This window comes from Diadema antillarum, unplaced genomic scaffold (genome assembly GCF_040938485.1).
Source record: "Diadema antillarum isolate AM-2024a unplaced genomic scaffold, OU_Dant_1.0 seq00000368_RagTag, whole genome shotgun sequence".
In the NCBI taxonomy this organism is placed as follows: domain Eukaryota; kingdom Metazoa; phylum Echinodermata; class Echinoidea; order Diadematoida; family Diadematidae; genus Diadema; species Diadema antillarum.
The window spans coordinates 1,319,003-1,343,362 of NW_027271369.1; the positions used below are offsets into that span (position 1 = coordinate 1,319,003).

Below are 24,360 nucleotides of genomic sequence, written 5' to 3' on the forward strand. Positions count from 1 at the left end.
AACTTAAAAAAACCTCCCTAAAGGGGTTGCCCACAATCCGAGTATTCACAAAATTTACTAGTTTTGCTTTTCATGTGGATTTCTTTTTTTCCATATGCAGTGTAAACAGTGTAATTTTAATGGCTTACTTATGCCCCAGTCACATAGACATCCCGGATCACCCCGGACCACCCCGGATCTGATCCGGGGAGAGATCCGTGTTGAAGCCGGGAGGCCAACACGGCAACTTTTGGAGGTCAAAAACATCCGGCGTCATCCGGGGATTGCCGTGTTGGCAGATCAATCCGGGTTGGTCCGTGTGGCTGCCGTGTAGCTGCCGTGTTGATATGTGTAGATGCCGTGTTTGTCCGTGTAGACGCCGCGCTCGTCCGGCCTTATCCGTGTAGCTGCCGTGTTGATACCGTGTGTACAGTCATACCAAAATCCCGGATCTCCCCGGACGTCCCCGGATCTCCCCAGATCACCGTGTAAATCCTTGAGCATCCGTGTTTATATGTGACTGGGGCATTAGTTCATTTACCAAAAGATAAAAACAAAATCATTATGATAGTATTATGCATATTATTGAAATTTGTGTGATTTGAAATTTTTTACTCATGTAAGCGTTATGAATTGTTTTGCTTTACATGGAAATAAAATCAGTTGAATCAAACTGAATTGACTTGAATCAGCGTTGTCAACACGACAATGCCGCTCTCCCACAGAATCCATAAAGACAGTAGGCATACATATTAAAACAAACAAACGAATAAACAAAGAAAATTGTTTTACACTGAGGATGCAATATGAAAATAGACAGTTCAACAAACTCAGAGGTGATTCTAATAAATGGATTCATTTATGCACTTATGGTGATTAAGAATCAAAGTACCATTCAAGAGTGAAATGTTTCGAAAAAGCCTGTTTGTGGTTATACTATACCCCCAAATACTGAGCATTAAAAAAAAAAAGAACATGGATACATTCTAACCATTATTATTCATTGTGATTAGTTTTCGAGCTAACCGGGGTGGATAACGTAGTGCTTGTCCACACTTCGGAAACGAATATTTCCTGTACTCTACACCACAATTACCGCTTCTGGTTTTATCACCCTTGTTACATCCTTCACAATAATAATAGTTTAAAGAATCAAATAGCTGATACACTTTCCTGTCTTTTTGGTCCAGATAAACCCTCTTCATTAATCCATACTCGTACTGAATATCAACTACGTACTAGTATTCACAGCTTGATTTTTGCTTTTGAAGAGACAAGAGGTAATGTGACTTGTTTATTTGATCATAATTAATATCATCACTCTTTATGTTATGCGTGTATAGCAAATAAATATGATAATGCCATTAGTAGCCGCGCCCTTTTCAGACACTCTTGTCATTGCATTGTTTGCAGGTATTAATTTGACATTAGCAGCTTAGTCCTATATGTCTTGTTTCAGAGGTAAGAAAGTAAAGTTAAGGGAGTCAGCTTAGTCTAATATGTCTTGTTTCAGAGGTAAGAAAGTAAAGTTAAGGAAGTAATCAAAGACAGGTGACTCACTGATGTGAAGCTTTAATGTGTGTCTTGTTGCCCTAGAACAGCAACTGCATGTGGAGGAAATATGCAATGCAAACAGTGATTTCAAGGTATAGTCAAAGAATCGATGACAATCACCTATGACGAAGGATCATGGAAGGAAGGAACGTCTTCCTTGACTTTCCATTTTCGATCTGGTTCGGATGCAAGAAGGAAAACGGATCACGGAGGTTTATAAATAAGATAAACATCTAGAACGAAAATGTCGCATTTTATGTCACTCGGATTTCAAGGACCAGATCATAGCTACTGGGTTCATTCATTGGTAGGGAGTAAGTAGTTTGCAACCCATTGAGGGGGTATAAAAAGTAGATTTACATGGTTTTAAAGTCTATATAGATCAAAACCCTGTTCAACTTGCCTTAAAGGGATGGTATACTGTTTCGGTTGAGATGGGGCTTAAGGTTTCCAACGTTTCTTGATATGATTTTTTGAGATAATGAGACACCTCTTATATAATTATATATAGCATGAAAAAGCACATGATTCAAGAGGAATTCAACATTTATTTGATGAAAATTGGTTTTGAAATGGCTGAGATATCCAAAACATAGCGATCCTAATAAAAGATGGGACAAACCTTTTACGACGAACGCTTTGCTTTACTTTGTTTTTGGATATCTCAGCCATTTTAAAACCAATTTTCAACAAAATAACTCTGAATTTCATTTAGAGCTGTATGCTCTTGAAGAACCATGTTAACATTACATAAAGTGGTTTCAAAGAATCTCTCAAAGTGTTAAAAGATGAATCCTCACCTCAACCAATACTATCCATCCCTTCAATGGGCAAAAGGAAACGATACAAACAGAACGCGTTAATCAGAAGTTGACAAAAGGGTAACGAAAACCATTATTATGTCTTCAGGAAACAGATACAGATTCCATTCACAGACGCAAATCAGATGTTTATGTCTCACGGGTGTCCCGCTGACTCGCGTACACATTTTGACTGATATATTTTCTGGAATAAATTAACAAAACAAAAATATTATGCCTCCCTCTACATCAATGATTGTAGCAATTTGTTTGATTGACTTCGTACGTGGGCAACATTTAGTGTCTAGTTGGATACATATTCAGAGCAGGGAGGTAGGAGAGAGACGCTTTGGTATCTCACTTCTACGACCCTTTTGGGATTTAGAGTTCGATTACAACCCATTCATGAACATCCAACAAAGTACTAGTATCCAACCAGGGAGGTGGGAGAGAGACCCTACGGTGATTCAAGAATCATATGCTTGCCTCATATAAACTGTAAAATAAATGAAACCCCATCAACCTGTTCCACTGATTATAGCTATCTGCAGAGTGCCGATTTCAATGGAATATAAGATATGGATCAAGGCCTTTTTCAGCGTAGTGATATTGAATGTATAACATTGGTATGCAGAATGGAAATGTGAACTACTGTAGGTTGTTGGTTTCAGTGTAATTCACACGGTGATTTCACGTGGTTTCTTGCTTGGTGGTCTCTTTTTAGAGTCCTGAGGCTATTCGCACATAGAATGATGTATGGTAGTAGAGTGCGTTCTGTACTTTTATTTGATTTATCTTTTGTCCAAGTATGATTCACGAATCTTTGCCCCAGCGATGATGTCACCAAAAATTGCCCAAATATCGCTGAAATTCTTGCTTCATCTTACCAATATTTCCTCATTTATTCGCTTTCAGATTCTTTGATGTGTCTTTTTCATTGAATGGACGCATCGGAATGGAGTCGCGCTGCACGAGATTTCCAGTGTGGAGAGGGTCGCTTGGGATTGTGTCCTGGTTTATTTTGGTCCTATCGTCGACCAGCGTGGATGCGGACGTGCCGTGTCGGAGTGCGAGGAAAGGCGTGATACCGGGCGAGGTGACTGTGGGCTTGCTTGTCCCGTTCACGGCGCCGAGTGCGGACGGATTATCATGTGACGAGAATGGGGCGATTTCTGATGTGGACAGAATCCAACTGATCGAGGCAGCCATCTACGCAACCAATTCAGGAGGAGGGCAGAACATAGGTGTGGTATTTTGTCTCTTCTCTATCTCTGTCTCTCTTCGACTTCCTTTCTTTCTCTCTCAGTAAATATTTTCTCATATCTTTCTCTCTGTCACGTGTTTGCCTGCATGTGCCTCTTCATTGTCTCTGTTTGTTTTTTACTGCGACTGAGTCATGTTTTATCTTTTCTGCGCGATATGAAAGCATTCCGCAGGGGAAAAAAAGCTCCGTTTTATTGAAAGATATATACTCCGGTTTTGATTTAGAAAAATTCAGATTCGTAATTTTGAGAAATCAAAATATCCCTCCGGGCATTGTTATGATAATCACTCCTTGCAGTAACCGCTCTTCTGCTGAGTATGTTAGGCATTGTGTGTTCACATTGGTCTCTCTTTCCTCAAACTTTATAAATTATATACATCACGTGTGTGTGTGTGTATCTGTGTGCATCTGTCTCATTGTCTGTTATATATATCATGTGTGTGTGTGTATGTGTGTGCGTGTGTGTATATCTGTGTGTATCTGTGTCATTGTCTGCTTTGTATTATAAAGTATACTCAATACCCCTTAACTGGAAAAGTATTGCATTTACACACATCATTTAAAATTCGATGAGGCATATGAATTGCAACCTTGTGAATGATAAAGCAGGTTAGCATAAAGGTATTATTAAAGGTATTCATGCCTCAAAACTTAATGGTAATGGCTCATTTCGTCACGACTACATTGTTCCAAGTCAACGCCGTGTATTCTTTGATTAGGTGCGTAGGGGTATAACTGTAAGCATATCATGTACAGACAATCAGCAAACACGATCTTTCTTGTTTTTATACGAATTGGTTTACAAAACATGTTTTGAACTCTGACACTCGATGTACCTGAGGAGCCCAACATGAAGAGTGAATCAAGCATTAAAACATTAAATCCGCAAAGAAATCTTGCGTGTAAAAGAAGGTGAGACAACACTTTCGTCAGTGAAACATAAAGAGAATAATGTGAAACATGGTTGATACAAACGTATTTGATTCAGAACAAATCATTCTCAAAAAGAAAAATAGGGAGCCTATGTTTCAAATGTATATCTCCACGTTGATAATTATGCCAACGAAATCACCCATTAAAATAATACATAATTACATGATGCAGACATTCAATCTTCATGAGTATACGGACGGCTATCATATATTCAGGACAGTTTATCCGCATATATGTCTTCAATGATTCATCTCCTAGGTCTTGAGGTGTTGGACACGTGCAATTCTGCCAAGGTATCTGTGGAGCAATCGATAGCATACCTATCGGAGCGAGCGACTCCAACAGCGTCCGGTCTGTCTTTGTGCGACAGCGCCGCCTACCGTCCAGGTGAGCTCAAGCTGCACAGCCATTCAGAGGGCTGCCTTTAATCAATTCAAACTTGCAGGAACTTGCGGTTGAGCTGCATGATTTTACACAGAAGATGAAATACGTATTAGTTCTTTATACCTGCGATGTGATGCCCGGCCCTAGAGTGCATTATTTTCATGGTAGGAACATATTTTGTTTCGCTGTGAAAGTTTACAAAATTCAATTTTGTCAAGCAAGTCCACACACAATTGAATCACACACGTCAAACACGTGTCCTACAGAGTATATTCTGGCAAACATAATTATGAATAAATTGTGTATTCTAGAAACATAAGATTACAGATAGCAGTCTCACACTGCAACATAGTTTCAAACTTTGTTGGAAAGCGTACTCTTGTTGCCAACATGGTGAGTACGTGTTATTCTATGAAAACAAAACAACACAATAGACTGCACATTTCAATTTTCTGCCATATCCTTCCACCTTACCCCCATTTCAAGTTGTCATTGGTCAGCTGGAAAACGACGCTGGCCCTGCTGTGTCATCTCTCCTAACCGATGCCAGGGTGCCGGTCATCAGCTACGCCGCCACACTGACCGAACTGACCGCTAATCCAGAGTACCGCTTCTTCTCCCGTAACATACCATCAGATGACGACATCGCGCGGGTAGGAAGAACATGGTTGAAAAATTTAGCATTACAAGTCTTCGTCTTCTCCATCACTCTTTTTTGTATAATACAGTACCTTTAAGTTGGAGGGTGCATCTCTAGTGCATTCCGTATTATGGTCTCCTCTCCTTCTCGTTCTCCCGTATCTACCTCCACGCCATGCCATTGTCTGTCCTATTTTTTTTCTGCCCGTATTTTTCTTCTTTGTTATTTTCTAGTCCGCCATATCATAATATGCTTATGTCTCCGTGCATGTCTCATTACTTTTTTTCGTCGATTTTAGTTATTGCAATAATTTCGTTACTTTGAAAGCAACGTGAACAGCTGCCTTCAGTCAATTAGACGCTTACCCACTAATGTTAATATCCTCCACATATCTTATCGGGTAATTTTCTGTCTTTCCGGATATGAACAAAATTGCATTCCTCTGGGTGCTCGATTCTAATGTAAACAAGGTAGGGCCTATATTAGACGAAGAAGATTTTGAATATATAATATGATGCCACTATGTTGGGCAAATTTTGAGTTGAGAATAGATATTGGCATAAGCAAGTGGTCTCGTAAAATGCATCATCTCTCCATATGTTTCCAAGGCTATGGTGGACGTTCTCAAGCGGATGGGATGGACCTATGTGGCGGTGATTGCCTCAGATACCACCGACGGCAACGGGGCCGGAGAAACGTTTCGGGATGTTGCCGAGGCAAACGGCATATGCGTGTCCGTGTTTAACGTCATCGCCGAGGGGACGACAGAATCAGGCGACTTCGACACTGCCTTGGCCGACATCGCTGCGAATAGCGATCTCAGAGTCGTGGTACTGTTTGTTTCGTCCGACCTTGCAAGAGGGCTATTCGATGCGGCCAGTCGGCTGCCTTCTGTCAACCTGCAATGGGTAAGTACCAACCATGTTATCTTTATCAAGTGTGCTTCTGTGAAAATTTCTCGGCAACATCTGAACTGGTTGCTAGTTGGTGTCTCTCAGATTTTTTTCTGTTGTAAAAGTAGGCCTTGTTTTGTTTTTGTTCTTTTTATGGAAGATGCATCTTCACTGATCATAACTTTTCTGCCGCTATGTTTTACACAGATGGCCGGCCACAGAACTTTCCTTGATCCCAGCAGTTTGGACCAGCAACCTTTGATCACACGTGGTCTTCTTGGTGTGTTACCAAGTTCATTCCTCGACACCCAGACAAATTTCGACACCTACTTCCAAAACCTGACGCCCGACACGGTCAACACCACTGCAGATCCATGGTTCCTCGATTATTGGCAAGAGAAGCTGGGATGCAACATCGGCTCAGCAAGCGGATCAACTCCCCAGTGCGGCCCGACGCATGTCCAACAACATCGCGACACGTACGTCAGAAACCCGTACGTGTCCTCAGTCTTGGCGGCCATGTACATAGCGGGACATAGCTCAAATATCTTTCAGCTGTCAAGGTGTGGCAGCATCGATAACTTCTGTGACGCTTTTGCTACCGCCTCTCCGACGGAATGGCTAGATGCCATACGCGCGTATCGACTTCAGGCCCAGTCCAGCACAGAGGGATTCCGCACAGACGGCAGCACGTTGGACACTGAGCTGACGATTGTTAACATGAGGACCTCAGCAACATCCGGTTACTCCCTGCAAGAGGTGTAGTATAAGACAGTCCAATAATCTTGAATCACGTGTTACTTCGATGAGATATGATCATCCATGATGCCTGGTACTTTACCTCTAGCTAAATTAGATACCCGGAGGCGCCAAAGTCAAATACAAATTGCATTCACTCATAGTAAATTACCAATTGCCATTCGTTTAGAGTAGGGCTTATTCAGCCAGTCTAATCTTATGATTCTACCTCTTTTGATATTTGCAGACTTTACTTCAATAATGAAAAAAAGACAGATAGAGAGGAAGGTGATAAAAGAATACAAAAAATAAACAGTAATGACATTGAAAGAAAACGGGATTATGACGGAAAAGACACTATAGTGATAAAACAGGTGATAGGGTGAGGAAGGACAAGAGGTAGAGGAGAAAAAGAAGAAGATAACTCAGTTACTGATTTTGATTCTTCTTCCCCGCTGTCATCTCACACAGGTATCAACCTGGAAAGACGGCACATCGACCTTTGACCCTAATGGTGTCGAAGTGTGGACAGGCTTGAACGCGCAGCCTGTCCAATCCACCTGCGGGGCCGAATGTCGTGATCAAGCTTGTGTCTCAGCAACAAGCAACGATACCATGGTAATGCCAAATGCCGAGATATTAAGTCGATTTTGACGAGGACAACATTTTAAGCCATCTTATAAGGGTGCACGTCACGAAACCGACACCCACGAGTTATACAGCCCACGAGTCATACAGCTCATGAGTTCGACACTAAGCACACAAGGCCTACGAAACCGACACATTAAACTACGTTTTTTTTTATCTGTCGAACTCGAGGGCTGTTTTTACCTAGTATCGGTCTCATGGGCTTTATTTGCCCAGTGTCGAACTTGTGGGCTGTTGAACTCGTGGGCTGTATGACTCATTGGTGTCGGTTTTGTGGGATGACTCCTCGTATAACTCAATTTCATGTTTCCCGTTGATCTGGTGGTGATGACATACTGGTTCAATATTGGACTTCCTATCATAGGGCCTAGCGTCAAAGTTTGATCCTATACACATACGTAGATATATGCAAGGCACATAGGACGTTTCATTTATTCCATATACTGTGATTCATTGCTGATGAAACTGGGGTAAAATAACGGCTCTTCCAGAGAGTAAAGTTCAATTTCTTGCTCGTCTACATTTGTTCCGGTTAGGCTTTTCAACATTCTCAATTCCAAACTATTGTAACTCGATATCTTGAGATTTGATTGATGACACTATTGAGCCCAACAACAATAATAAGCTATTGATATGTGTCCGCGTATTTTTAACATGCGCCCACGATTTCTGTTGCTGCTGTCGAACACTGAGCTCACAATCAGGAATCTCGTCACATGAAGGGTATGAACCACTGACGTACCATGCCGTTGCTGATCGTATGATGCCTTTGAAACGCATCCCCCTTAGGTCTACCAACCCGGGGACCTGATTCTTGGTGGTCTGTTCTCTGTGCACGATTGGGACTCAGTAAACGAAGCTTGTGGTGAGATCCGGCAGGAGGGAGTACTGCGACTGGAAGCGATGCTCTACCAACTGGACCAAATCAATCAGGACAACGATCTGCTCCCTAGTATCACGCTGGGTGTTGACGCCTTCGACACCTGCTCCAATGCACTTCAAGCAGGCAAGCTTCTTGTTGGTTTCTTGGCTCGTTGTCCACGCAGCCATAACCAAACACTCGTTTGTATATATACATCGCAAGGGTGAACAATATCCCCACTGAACCAGAGTGCTAGCCGGGAGTGTTACAGAGTGTTGATCGCTGCCGTGCAACTAAAAATCAATGTCCCACGTAATTCTCACATAGTTTTCGTCTGCTTATACAGATGAGTTCACGGTGTACCAACTAGAAGTACCGAACTGTTCATTCATTTTTTTTCTGTTCTCTAAAACCCCGACTACCATAGTAATTACGCTCTTTATGTAGAATTATTAAAGTGAAGGCTCATTCTCCTCCGGCAACCTGAAGTAAACTGAAACATTCTGTGAGTAGGCTGGAGAAAGACATTCTGTCTGAGCGATTCTGACATTGCTGATCTAAGTGTTATGTAGATTTAGTCTTTCTATCTAGTGAAAGATATCATCATGACGTCATACTTTTTGTTTGTTTGTTTGTTTGAAGGTCTTGCAAGCCAGCGATTCATCACGAGCGCAGAGTTTGGGAAGAGTGGTTTCGGAGAGCGAATCACGGATGACGGTCAACAGGAGCTCGTGTACGGCGTTATCGGGCCAAGCAGCGATCAGGAGCTCATCACAACAAATCGTGTGCTGTCGCTCTACGAGGTCCCAATCATTAGCTACGAGTCGAGCAGCTCCACATTGTCGAGTTCGACTAATTACCCGAACGTCGCCAGAGTGACAGCCGTCAACTACGCCGATACAATACCGCTAGCTCGGGCACTTGCCGAGGGCGGGTTTAAGTACGTGCAGGTTGTGTACACCAGTTCGTACAGCTCCGCCTCTTCCGTATTTAACAGCATTGGGAATCAAGTAAGAATGAAATCCCCATCTTGGAAATAAGATGATAAATCTTGGGTTATGAGGTCAGATAAGAATGCCGTAAGTCTACCAGCTGAAATCTATCGATATCACAAAATTCGGCAGAATTAAGATTGTGTACTTGAGATCAAAATACACCATCTCATTTATCATTTTAGTACTTGCTCCAACTAGAATTTGTGTGCGTGATGAATCATAAGGACATACAATGAAATGTGATGATAGTGATTATATTATAGTAATGATAATGTTGGTAACTTTTGTCTTTCCATCACGCCTTTACTTTTTATGCCTCCGCCACGAAGTGGTGCCGGAGGCATTATGTTTTCGGGTTGTCCGTCCGTCCGTCCGTCCGTCCTTCCGTCCGTCCGTAATGAATTTTGTGGACAGGGTAACTATCAAAACCTTTTGAGGTATCCTAATGAAACTTGGCATGTATGTGTATAAGGGGGTGAAGTTGTGCCTATCAACTTTTGGGTGCATATGCTCAAGGTCAAAGGTCAAAAGGTCAAGGTCAAATGCTTAAAATTTCACTATTTCCCCCATATCTATGCAATACCTGAAGATATTTTCTTGAAACTGAGTGTATACATGTATTACCCAATTAAGATTCTCTGGTGAAAGTTTGGGTCATGAGGTCAAAAGGTCAAAGGTCAAAAGGTCAAGTAAAATGTTAAAATTTTACTTTTTTCTCTGTATCTTGGAAATTGTTCAAGGTATCTTTATGGAACAAAGTATATATGCATGTACTGACTGGCAGTGGTTATATAGGGAATTTGGGGTTCATGTTGTCAAAGGTCAGGGGTCAAAGGTCAAGGGCAATACTTCAAAATTTTACTATTTTCCTTGTATTTATGCAATGCCAGCAGGATTATTTTTTTTTAAAACTTGATGTATGCATGTATAACCCACTAGAGATTGTCTGGGATTTTTTTTTTTGCCAAGAAGGTCAAAGGTCAAAAGGTCAAAGATCAAGTGAAAGTGCTGAACTTACTTCTTTCTCCATATCTCGGAAGTGGCTCAAGTTATCTTTAAACTTTATTTAGTACATATTTATGTATGTTCTGCCTGACATTGATTCTCTTATGAATCAAAGGCCAGATGAAAATGATAACAATTTACTGTTCAATACAGAAATTGCACTTTTTCTCCATACCTTGACAATTACTCATGTGCGTAAACTTATGAAAGGGTCAAAGTCAAAGTTAAAGTTCTTAAATCCCCAAATACATGCTCTCCTATTCATCCAATTAAACATAGGTCAAGGAAGGTGAACATTCGATACATTTGTGACAAACATGTCATTTTAATATTCTGCCAATTTTGTGAAAATGTAATCACACATTGTCCACATATAATATAGACCTATTAGGAGAATCATGCATTATGGCGGAGGCATACCAGTCGCCATAGCGACATTTCTAGTTTAACATGTTATACACTCGGTCATCGGAATCAGAGTCTTTCCTGGAGTGAATTTGCTTCATTCCTCATAGATTATTCTAACTAGACTGCTTCCTTTTTAGTGTACATTGCATGTTAAACTTACCAAGAACATCCAACTTCCTATCGGATACACATAATACCAATTTCAGTTACCTCCTGATGCAATTTTGTGTCGTTTATTTGTGTCGTTTTGTACGACTGGGAACATTGATTAGGCACGATTTCTTGCAAAAGCCTTCAGACCCATTGTGTCCCTATCCCCAGATACCACAATCATGACTCGCATTGATGGGGAAACGTCAGTGGTAGGCCAGGGGGGCCCTCTACGAGGCCACCTGTCAATAATGTTTTAGAAGTATAGGCCTATTGTTGTTATTATCATTTGTACTAGTAGTATCGATATCATTACCAATATCAATCTTCTTGTTGTTATTGTTGTTTATATCTTCCTCCGCAGCATAACCTCTGCGTGTCGCAGGCTCTTAGGGTCTCAGAGACGTCGACGCAGGCCGATTGGGATGACGTCATCACTAAGCTGGACTCCCGTCCGGAGGCCAAGGTGGTGGTGATTCTTACCGAGGCGTCGGTAGCCCAAATCTTCATTACCCAGCTGCAGACCAGAGGCCTTACGGGACGCTATTACCTCGTGGGAAACAACGCTTTTCCCTTCGACGAAGTCTCGGCAAGCTACCCCGAGATCCTTAACGGTTCGTGTCGGTGCAATGGGAGGCAGATGAAGTGGTTTTAGGATTAGGTTGTTGAAATTACGATTACCGTCTAAATGCGATGGTGTTGACTTCAGTGATGGTGTGTAAAACAATCATGAGAGAAACGTATGAACAATTAACTGAAGGCGCAGATACTAAACTAAGATCATTCAGTTTCTCAAGTAGACCTAGTTCCCTGTGTTGCAATCATACATTCTCTAAGCTACCCGTGTAGATGATACGTCCATCTATGAGTTTGCACGCACATGTATGCCTGTCTCACTGTTACAGGGACATAATTATGCAGCAGAGTGAATTTTTTCCTTCAAAAAATGAAAAGTTACCGTCAAATGTAGACCGAAACTCGGTTCTAAAGTACGGCACATTTTCTCATTTAATCCGAACTCAAAGGCACATAGTGGAGTGAATCTGAACAAAGCATATGAATTCTATACCGAGCACCCTTTCACGAGAATATTTTCAATTGGCTCCCACCTCTCGACTCAAGGTATCACCATCGTGGAGAGACAGGATCGCCAGTATCCCTCATCACTTCGTTCCTATCTCCTCGGTCTGCGACCGGAGACTAATGTGAGGAATCCCTGGTTTGCGGAATTTTGGATGAACCGCTTCCAGTGTCGTCTAGACGGGTATCAGTCAGCATACACCAACCTGTGTACAGGTAAGCACGATGTAATCACACTGTCATTACGGTTCTAATTTTTATATGATTGCTGCAATGTATCGTCAACACCAATATTGGCTTTAATTAATTAATACACAAGGGACGAAGAACATTCGGTATTCATTGGAATGCGGCAGTAGACCTACATTGTACCAGGCACAACGTGTCGAGTGTACAATGTCTATACGTAGACATGGGTACATTTAGTGTCGTTTCTGTGAAGGGGGACTGTTCATTAGAATCGGTGAAAGCAAAAGTGTGACGTAACTGGATCCCTCACGAGTCATTTTCACAATGCTTGAACGCGCATGCATGCACACGTACACACACACACACACACATATTATATACATAAATCATTGATGATTCTTTAACAAGGTTTAAAGAATGACACTTGTCGGGAGAACATCAAGATATGGATTGAATTTCTATGACAATATGCTGTCTTACTGAGCCAAGTCGGGCATCACTGTCCTATACTATTTACCTCATAATACCGCATACTTATAACCCTTCTCCACCAAACCGTAACAAGTATGATATTCGTAATGACATTGTTCGAAACTCATGCTTCATTATCGTTCCGTTGCAAACCGAATCTTGCTGCAGGCTCAGAAACGCTCGACGACTCCGACATCGACGACAAAGGCATCGGTGACGTCATCGACGCAACGTACATCATGGCCGTAGCACTCAATGCTCTGCAGGAGGAGTCGTGCAACGCTGCGGGGGTGGTCTGCATTGAGATGACCACTAGCCCTGGGAGCGATCTCTTCCGTCTTATCACCAGTCAGAACTTGCGTAGTCCCCTCGGTGACGATCGACAAATTCGCTTTAACTCGATCGGGGATGCCGTCGAAAGTTTCTATATTAACAACTATGTCATGGGAGCCGGTCGGCTGCAGTCAGTGCTGGTTCGTTTCCGCTGATGTAGATATAGCCGCTAGCTCGGTCATACTTTTTATGGTTGGAGCATTATGGTATTCTCAAGGTCGGACATACTCCAGTACGTCTCTTTCGGTGTTGATGAAATGAAAACAAACAGCTTGCCTGTACAGTACATTGCGTAGCTTGAGCTATTATGCATGCTATGAATGTAGTAATAGTGTATGCAATTAGCCTGATGCAGTGTACAAATCTACACAGAGGACACGGTACGGCGTCGATGTTCAGAATCCCCGATCTGCCATTTTCTTGTCGTCATTTGTCAATAAAGTTTCTTGTGGCAATCCAAAATGATGAGATGTACCATATCTGACATTTTCATAACATTATAAACAAATTTTTTGGAAAAGTAGATGATTTCGTTTCAAAATACGCCGATCGATCTCTGGTTGGTTTGCGCTCCAGCCGCTCCTAAATGCCCGATGTTCGACCATGAGAATAGTAATCTTTCCAACTGTTAGAATGAAATCAAAGACTTAAGTCTTGTGCACTGCATACAGTATATCGTTAAATGGACAAGATATTCTTACAGTACAATCTCTCTTGACCAGGGTCTACAAATGCCTTACTGGCGATGTTGGAGTTCTTATTGTGACGAGACCTTCTGGTAAAACAATGTTCATTATCCATTCTTGGAGACAATGACGAAAGTTTGATGCTTTGTTGGACCCATCCTGTTTCATACAAAAGAAATGACAATAGACATCAAGTAATGATTGTTTTGAGTTGTTCAACTGCATATTATTTGTAATTTGCAATGCCATGTTTAGTTGGTCCTGACATAATTCCAAAACACATTTGGTCTCTTTAAAAGCTATCAGGATAATGATGTTATTAATGATGACATTCTGTGTTTTTTTAATATGTTATTCAGATTGCGTCATACATCTCGTACAGCTTTGTCAAGACATCCGCCGAGATCACGGTAGTCGACGAAAACGGAGCCCGGATCAGCGGTCCTGTGGTCGAATGCACGGGTTTGTGCGATGAGTGTACGAAGATCGACAAGGGTTCCACAGCGACCTCTGCCACGCAGGCTGATATCTGGATAGGAGGTACTCTGCAATGAACTCGACACATTTTCTGTAGCCTGTAGCATATCTTGTAGTAGCGTAGGGGTGCTGTGGGTTAGTGGATAAGACTCCCGACTCCCAAACGGAGGACCCAAGGTCAATTCTAGCCCAGTGCTTACACAAGATGTATTTTTACCCACAGTGTCCCTCTCGACCCAGGTGTATAAATGGGTACCTGGCAACGCTAGGGTAATGATAATGGCAGGGCCTTCTGGTAGAGCAGTGGCAACACTGAAGAGACTATCTGGATAAAGAAGACATTATTATTATACATTTATTATTATCATCATTATTATTATTGTAATTATCATCATCATTATCATTATTGTTATCATTATATCTGACAAGTCTATGCCATAGGGCGAAGTTTGACAGAGACGATTAATACGACAGGGGTCCGTTTCATGACAGCCTTGTAAGAGACTTTTCGCTCATAAGACACACTTATGGGAGACTTCATGAAATGGATTTTACTTCTCTTTTAAAGTCTCTCATAGCTACCTATTATGGGCGACTTTGGCCATTCTGAGATTATGTATGTTATGACATCATGAAACTGACCCTAGAAATACCACCTGGGGCGTCCTTCTGCAGATAGTATTTATATTGCAGTCATTTCTTTCTCATAGATATCATATTCAGGCCTTGAAAATAGACTTGTCCTGTAGTAGATTTAGTACTGAGGAGTAGTATACGTAGTAGTAGCAGTGGGGGTATACATCCCGGTATACATTTAGAAGAGTGGGCGGCGATTTCACATAATGTACGGGGGGGGGGGTGGAAACACTTAAGGCAAAACAATTATAACCTCGCACTGAAAAACAGAAGATGCATGTATATCTATAACCTTACACAGCACATGAGCGTTCGCATTTTAACTGAAATTCAACAATCCGGTGCACACTTTCCGTGCGATATTTGGAAATTTGTCAATAAAAATGTTTTACCCTTGGACTGGCTTCGCTGATACTAATCTATCAAAAATGCCAACAAAACAAAAAAAAAAAACAGCAGAAAGAATATTTAGCTTTCATAATTTCAGGGCTAACACGTTATCCAATGTTTCTTTGGCTAGACATCGTCAACGTCAGGCTGAAAATGATTTATCAGACGTCATTTCACCACTGTCCGTTCAATTTAATCTAAAAGAATGGTAAGTCGTTCAATTGTTAAAGCTTCTGATCACAGTTATGTTATATTGTTCTGCCATTTAGCTTGATATTAGAATCAATATTGATCGATATCCAAAATTTGGTGTCCATTGCAATATCTAGGATTTTTTGATATCACCGAGCCTGAAGCTGACCAGTTCACATGCTCTGACACGGTCAATGACTACAACATCCAGCTGGTCGAAGCATTCCTCTTCGCCATCGACCAGGTCAACGAGGATGACTCGATCCTGACTAATTTCAAACTCGGAGGCATTGGCTTCGATACCTGCGGCAGTGCGGAGAAGGCCCGTCGTGAAATATCAAACTTTGTTGGCGGCAGTGTTGAATATCGGTCGGGCTACTTCACTACCAGCATCAGCGTGGCGGGTATCGTTGGCGACCAGACTAGTGACGTCTCGATCGCGATCGCTGATACCTTGAATAGTTTCATGGTTAATCAGGTCAGTTATGGAGCGTCAAGCACTGAGCTCAGCGATCACGAAAAATATCCCTATTTTCTGAGGACTGTTCCATCGGATACACAGCAAGCGAGTGCGATGGTTGCACTCATTCAGCTATTCGACTGGTCGTATGTTTCTGTCGTCTATTCCGACAACGCGTACGGAAATGACATTTACGAAATATTCCGAAAGCAGGCACAGGAACAGGGTATTTGCATAGCAATGGCGATCAGTGTCATGGCTACTGGGGTGGTAGACTATACAAGGATCGTTAATCAACTAACTGTAAATCCTCAATCCAAGGTCGTGATTCTGTTGACCTCTGACTTCCACACGAAGGGGGTTCTAGATGCCGCAGAAGAACTTGGTGTCAACGACCTGCAGTGGATTGGTGGGGACACGTGGGGGTCCCGGGAGTACGTCACAGAGGATGCCATGACTACGGCAAGAGGCGCCCTCATCGTTGAGTTACCGAATCCAGAAATTCAGGCATTTTACGACTATTTCATCAAGCTAACGCCCTATGGCAACAACCGCAATCCCTGGTGGAGGCAATTCATTATGGACATATTGAGTGCCAGGTCAGTGGGCTACCAACCGCTTCCCAAACTTTTGCTATCCTCTCGCCCCTGACTGGACGGGAAGGTTCACCCTCGAATCAGAAGTAAGCTACATCATGAATGCAGTGCGAGCAATGGCGATCGGACTGGACGAGGCTATTAAGAGCCTCTGTCCAGATATTGACATCTATGAAAGCTGCGACGAGATCTACTCCAACCCGACGGTTGTCCACAACCACATCCTGCAGGCCGCGTTCACCGGTGCTGACGGCTCGCTGTTTAGCTTTGATGACAATGGGGATGGACAACCGCTCTATGACATCATCAACCTAATAGACGAGGGCGGCAATCTGACCTACTACAAGGTATGAATATTCATATTCACAGCCCTGTTTGGGTAATGCCCATTTTTTTTTTTTTTTTTTTACGTCTCGGTTGGTTCAGCGCAGTTTAGATCAAAGTTGGACGTTAATGTGTGCGAAATGACAACAGTGGAATATTTTATCCTCATTATTGATATATGTTTGAACTCTCTATGTAAAGGGTATCCAACTCCTTCATATATACACCTTTATGTTTATGTTACATGTTGTTTTTGCAATGTATTGCAACAAACTACACACTGAGGGGTTCAGCCTGGTTTCGTTTTATCGAATTCATGTGTCTTTTATCACTTTGCCACTTATGTTCAGGTCGGTGTCTGGAACTCCGATAACCTTCAGATCCCTCCAAATACAGTCCGCTTTTATGACGGTATGTCTGAGGTGAATTCTTTGATCAGTCAGTGTTCCGGTCGCTGCGCCGAATGTTCGACAGCATCTGCAGTCCAAACTACGACGATCCAGCGCCAGGGTGAACTCCAGATCCCAGCTCTGTTTGCGGCTCACAGTTCTTCCAACGACATCAACAGAGAATGCGGAGATCTGCGCTACCAGGTGTATTTGAGGCAGAAGCTCTTCTCTTCGCCGTCAATGCCATCAACGAAGACGAGGGCCTCCTCCCTGGAGTCACTGTTGGCACTGTGACTTTTGACACCTGTCAGAGTGCAGGTCGCTGGAGTGGGCTGCTCTCAGGGTTCTTAAGTGGTGCGACGACTGGAGACCATCAGCCGTGGTTCCAGATTGCCGGTGTCATTGGCGGAGGGAATGTCGCGATTGACTCGGCGGATATTGCCGGTCAATATCAATACATGCAGGTTCGTCAACTTGAGTTGTCGTCTTTCGAAAACCATTTAATATCCATTTCTGCTGTGACATTACTAGGAACCACTGTAGTTTATTCTCTTTCCGTCCCAGTCGACTAGACAGCAAGTGTTCCGAATCGAGTAAAGGGAACGTATACTTGACCTTGACTTCCATATTATGAATATGATATCCAAACCTGATAATAAAACTGGTAAGACAAAGTGGGATCCCTTCCTTATAAGCTGCTGGTGACACAATTTCAAGCAGTGTTCTCAGGCTGTCTGTAGAAATTTACGCTGCTCTGAGCATTTGGCATGGGAATCGAATTTGCCACTTAGGAGGTTGCTTTTATAAATGTATGATAGGATGAATAAAATTTTGTCAATGGTTACTATCCTCATACCAGTGAGTTTTGGGGATAACTTCGATTGTGCACATGAAAGTGTTGTCGATCGAAGTTGCAGTAATTTTAAGTTCAATACAACAATTTCTCTTCGTGCAGTAACCAAAAATGAAGAACGGTAGTGACTACCAAAGTAATGCCCAATAATAATATAGCTGAACTATACATAGGATATTTCTCTTTACGGAAGGGTGAAAGTTAGAGAAGACAGATATCAAATGTACTAACGACAAAAAGCTATGACTACACTAGAACATAAACGTCTGAAGACTTATTTTCTTTGTTTATATTTGAAATTATGAATAGGCAACATATTCTTCGATTACCACCACGGACGACGATCCGAGCAGTCTCCTGAGTGTAGCGGAGAGCAATAATCACAAAGCCAGGGCACTGACCGATCTCCTGCTTTACTACAACTGGAATCTAGTCGGTGTTGTGTACGACTCAAGTGATTTTCAACAACGAGAACGTAAGTATATGTCACTATAACACGATTGACGTTTGCCACGAAACTTATATCGACAAATTCAATTGTACATGAGAACCAGAGACCTATTTCCGCTTATCTTAATGCCGTCTAGGTCTCAAGGTTTAGATATTGAATCAAATATTGATTATAGGTATAAAATCTTTCATATAGGCTTGGAGATTGCATAGAATCATGAATGCAGATATGGAAAGTTTCGGTTGTAAAGCTCATCATCTCATTATGAATTTTCAGAAAACAGCATGACTTACTGATTCAAGGGAACAAGGCTTTGGCGATAATCATGTATACGCTACTACTAGTCCTAGTGACAGTGGTGTATTTATTGATACTTTAGCTGCAACAAGAAATTTACACAGCAAGAAGTCTCTAAGAGTAACTTGGAGTATCTTTATTCCCACATGTCACAAAAAGGTAACAAAAATAGAGAACGTCCATTATTGTTTAATGATGAAGATGTAAGTACAGGTCCTATCTTTAACAACAGATAAATAATATAAAGAGATAAACACGTTTTAAAAGATACTGCAAACCGTGGATTTCTTTAAGCTGCATTGATATTTGTGGGAGCAAATGGTTTGCATCCCAATTTTTTTGAGATATTGTAAAGACACCGATAGTCATTATGATGTTCGAGTTGGAGTTTGACTAGTTTGATAGACTTGAGATTAGTCTGAGTTGGGTTTTTTTTTTTTGTATCCGCGTGCTTCATTTTGTTCTTCCCTGTATAATCACTAAACAGGATATAATAGCAAAAAAAGCAGAAACACCATTTATCTGTAAAATGTTTCACTGACTGGTATTTCAAACATACATTTGACATACGCCTTGAAATCTCAAAATATATTTTCTCTTCATGCTCATATACAAAACTTTATAGCACTGATCATGATAGATTATAATACACGTATAACGATAGATCATATATCTCTCTGGTGGAGGTTGTGTATGTATCAGTCGATCTTGGTGATATCAAGAGAATATTTGTCACTTTTGTTCTCCTTCACAAATGCAGTCGCTTCAGCATTCGAGGACGCTGCCGACAACCAGGGCATTTACGTGGGCTTAGAGGTCGCTTTGACAACCGACAACATCCTGGCAGCACACCTAGCTTTCCAGAATAGTGAAAGCATCAATGTTGTTGTCGTCTTTGCAGACAAGCCTTGTCTAAATCCTTCCTAGATAGTGCTACCACAGATGGGTCAGAAGGTTCGCGCCGACTAACGTTTATCTTGGCTTTTCCAAGGAGGTTTTCGGCCGCCGAAATTACCTCGAATTTTGCAGGTTCTCTTGCATTCTTCCAGCTTTCACCACCATCCAATTTTCAGCAGTACGTGACCACTCTGAGCGCTGAAGATGAGAATGCTAGCCCATGGTTCGTTGACTACATCGAGGACAAGTACGACTGCGACGCTGACGGAGACGCTGAGCGTCAATCTCCATGTCTAGGCTCAGAGAGAGCGTCGGTCACCGATATAGAAAACTATGGCTCTGCGGCTTCCCTCGTCATTGATGCGGCTTACACTATCGCACGAGGGACGGACAACCTTTTACGCCAACTCTGTGGGACAACTATTCGGGTTTCTGCACCGAGTTCCTGGAAGCTGAGACCCAGCATTGCGGAATGCTATTGCTGGTGTTCATTTATCGGTAGTGATGGAAAACTGTGAGATATGTTGACCAAGTTCGTGAGCCCTGTTTGAAATATGGAATGGACAGGAATCTGGGGGTAGCGTGGACTTTGCTGGGGTAAGGACTTCCAGTTTCTTATCTCCCATAAATTCAATTTGATGATGTATTTCCAATGTAATCTTGTAGAGTCTGTGTGTATACCAGTTAAGTATCACGAAATCTGTTTGCTAGAAAGAAACAAAGTATAACTGATTAATTATCTGAACGTCCATTGATTCAAATTTATCGAATTCATAATTTTTCGGGTGTCACTTTGCAGCGGTTTTAAATTGTGTAGAGGAGCAATTTTAAAAAGACATGTGACGTTAATTTATTCTACATAAGAGATCGCAATCGGCCACCTAGGTCTGAAAAGTTTCATTTCCCCCTCTAATTTAGGTTGGTACTTGGGAAAATCGGAGACATACAGCTGAGAGTGAATGAAATAGAGCTCTATACCGCTGCTTCCCTCCCTGGCCCAGCCGCTCACAATGTAGCGACTCCTTCATTCTGCCGACCAGCCTCTCCTTCACCACTGAACCATCCGGGACTAGGTCCTACGCCCGCACGCCGCTCGTACTATTCTGGTGTGGGATTCTATGTCTTGATCATCATCGCCGCGGTTGGAGCACTCATTGCAGTTTTCGTGGGTTTAGTCGTCATCGTCCGGTGGAACAACCCGCTGTTCGAGGCGTCTCCTCATTCCTCCACCTCACTCTCCTTCTCGGCATCCTACTCCTCTTCATCCTCGTCCCGCTCTACTACGCCCCCGCACTCACTGCGGTCTGTGGACTGCAGCGAGTGGTGACTGGTATCGCCTACGCCACCTGCTACAGTTCAGTCTTCCTCCTCGTAACCCGACTCTATCGCATCGGCGTCCGCGAGCGGCGGATCACCGGCAAGCGTGCCCCGATGATCAACAACGCGAGCCAAGCAATGCTCTTCGCGGTCTTATTCCTCATCGAGGTCGTGTTCCTCGTCCAGTGGCTCGTCCAGCAGCCTCCTGGCACGTCGTTGAGGAAATGGTGACGGCCACTGAGGACAGTTCTCCACTGGTCAAGTTTACTGTGGTTATGTACAGTTGGACATGGCAATAAGCCTTCTCTATGTGTATCTACTAATGGTGCTCTCTCTTGGGGCAGCTGTTCAAGCCTGGTGTTCGGTGAAAGTCGTCTTCAGCCGGGAATTCTCTGTGTACATGATCACTTTGAGTGGTAAATCCAAACTCTTGTATATTTCACATGAATTAACGCATTGTCATTGATAATAAATCATTGCATTGTGCATGGTTACTGTAGGTCGGTCCCCTCCCCCCCCCCCCCCCTTCACGTATCTGATCTCTTAATGAATTCAATAAGTATAAGTGAGCAAAATGATGAAATTATGTGCTTTTACTTAATACAATGTGGTTGTTTTGTCGAAAATAATAATATAGACTTCAACTATGTGAAAATAGAGCATTATCATAACTCATAATCACCATGTAGTTGATAGGAAGGCAGTGGTATACATGTTTCTTCAACTAGCGACCCGGAGTTTAAAATGCCTGCAACATTTAACAAGATGTTTTTCCCCCAGTGTCCCTCCTAACCCAAATATAAAGAATGGGTTGCTGGTAGTGCCAGGGTAATGATGAAAATGTGATTAATAATACTGTCCTATAGGTTAATTAGACCAGGAAGAATATATTCTATTTCCAGTATTGTTATCATCAAAATTTATATGTCCCTTTTGCAATTCCGAAAATTAGATTCCCTTCATAAGCTGGTATATTATCAGGGGCGGATCCAGGAATTCTGTAAAGGGGGGGGGGGCGCAACTAATATTTCTGATGCCACTTCCGGGTTTCATTTCATTTTTTCTTTTTATTTCTTTTGTTTTTAACGATAAATAAGGGGGGGGTGGCGTGCGCCTCTTGCGCCCCCCTCTGGATCCGCCACTGATTATAGAGGTATATCAATTCAGACCTTTCCTCAGAATAATAAAACTGGAAACTTCTTAGTGCTGAAGGGGGAAACAATCCTATAGATTATCAGTGAATTTATTCGGATACCGAAAAAGTTGCAACGGTTATTCTCGGTACAAAAGGGGAGAGTATTTTCTAATTACATGAGGTTAGTTTTTCATGTTTAGATAAAAGCTCTAAGATTTGTTACAGTAAGATTTCATACATGATGTTGGGAGACATCATTCTTCAACCAGGCAAAATTTCGTAATGTTTACAAAAAAGATTTACGATATTTAAACTCATGATCATCATGATCATGATTATGATCATGATCATCATTATCACTATCGTTATTATGCCTTCTGATAAATATATCTCGACGTCATTCCACAGTGTGTATAATGGTCATGGTTGGTTGGATCATCGCCCTAGTCTTGGTCGAACGCGGCTCCGTCCGGCTTGTCTCCAGCATCGGCGCCATCGCCCAAGCCACCATCCTCCTCTTCGCGCTCATCATTCCCAAACTAAAAATATTGTTCATGGGAAACCACGACGAGTTTTGGGAGTCAGCCAGCGTTACGTCGAGCGAGTACGGCGGTGACCCAAGGGCCTCCAGTAAGCCAACCCTCAAGGAAGCATAATCTATCCTGTTTTATTAACATTTCACCTAATTAAGCACTGAAACCATTTCAGCGGGTTCATTCAATCTTTGTAATTCATTTCATTACTATAAGCAAACAAATTGAAACGACACCGTTCAAAATTTCTGTTTTGATGTTTCTTCATTAGTTGCTGCAGTAACAAAGAGTAATTTCGAAAAAAAAATATTGATAGAACCATAGGATACTCATTTTTTACACTCATATATCTTTATCAACGGTACAAGGGTATCACATTATTAGAACATTACCTATACCGAAGAAAGCTTATGACAATACAAATGTATTTGCAAAGTTTAATGCTTGCGTGTTGATTGTCTCAGAATGAAATACATATTCAGAAGTCGTCTGAAGTGCTCTGGTTTCTTATTTACGAAAGACATCTACAGAGTGTCGATTGCATGATGGTGAGTAGGTTAACCAATGTAAGCAAAACGAGGGCTAATCTCTTGATATGGACTTGTTTTGAGTTGTTTGACGCATACGGGAGTTAGATTAAGATTATCTGACGGTGCCTTTCACATAAAATAAAGCGCTCTTTCCCATTCTCATCATGCCATTGTTTGTTTGTTCACTTTCGAAGGAGACCTTTCACAGATAGATCGGCAACCTTTTGAGGGAGTAGAGGATAACCCTTACGAAGTACCAGGTGACGGAGGCAACACACACGAGAATCCCGCCTACGAAAGCACTGGACCGGAAAAGTCCATGGATTTTACCAATTTTTAATGTCTGTAACGGAAGTACGCCTTTATCTATGCATAAAAATCTGAAGTAGCAGCACCCAAACCAGACGAATATCATGATGTATGTAAATCAAAGCGGCATGCTAGCATGCATAACTGATGCTAGATCATGCTGCGTCCCGAATCTCGAGCGAGAATAAAACTGCTCCGTCAATTTTCTTCACGTACACGAACAGAGGGTGCAGTTTCGTTGCCTCAGACCAATAGAGAAACTATGCACAGCTGCTGTTGCATGTTGATTTATGTTTATCCACGATAACCCCAATATCACTTATTAGGGCAATGAATATCTCAATACTTGTCACATACTAGTATTCTCCAATAATTTTATACATCCTACTGTTTTTCTTCAGGTTACCTGGATACACTCACAAAAAGCCTTCCAAACCAAGATTCTATCATTGACATCATCTGTTAATCACTGCTAATGTTATGATTAACAAGAGATATTACAATAAAACATGCAAGTTATGCTCTGTCTGGGGGAAGGGGAATTACAATGTCTTTTATCAAT

General features: G+C 42.0%; 1 pseudogene; it reads left to right on the forward strand.

The window, feature by feature from the left end:
• The first annotated feature begins 3,288 nt into the window (after window positions 1–3,288).
• LOC139731356 (uncharacterized) lies at window positions 3,289–23,829 on the forward strand (annotated as a pseudogene).
• Window positions 23,830–24,360: the final 531 nt, after the last annotated feature.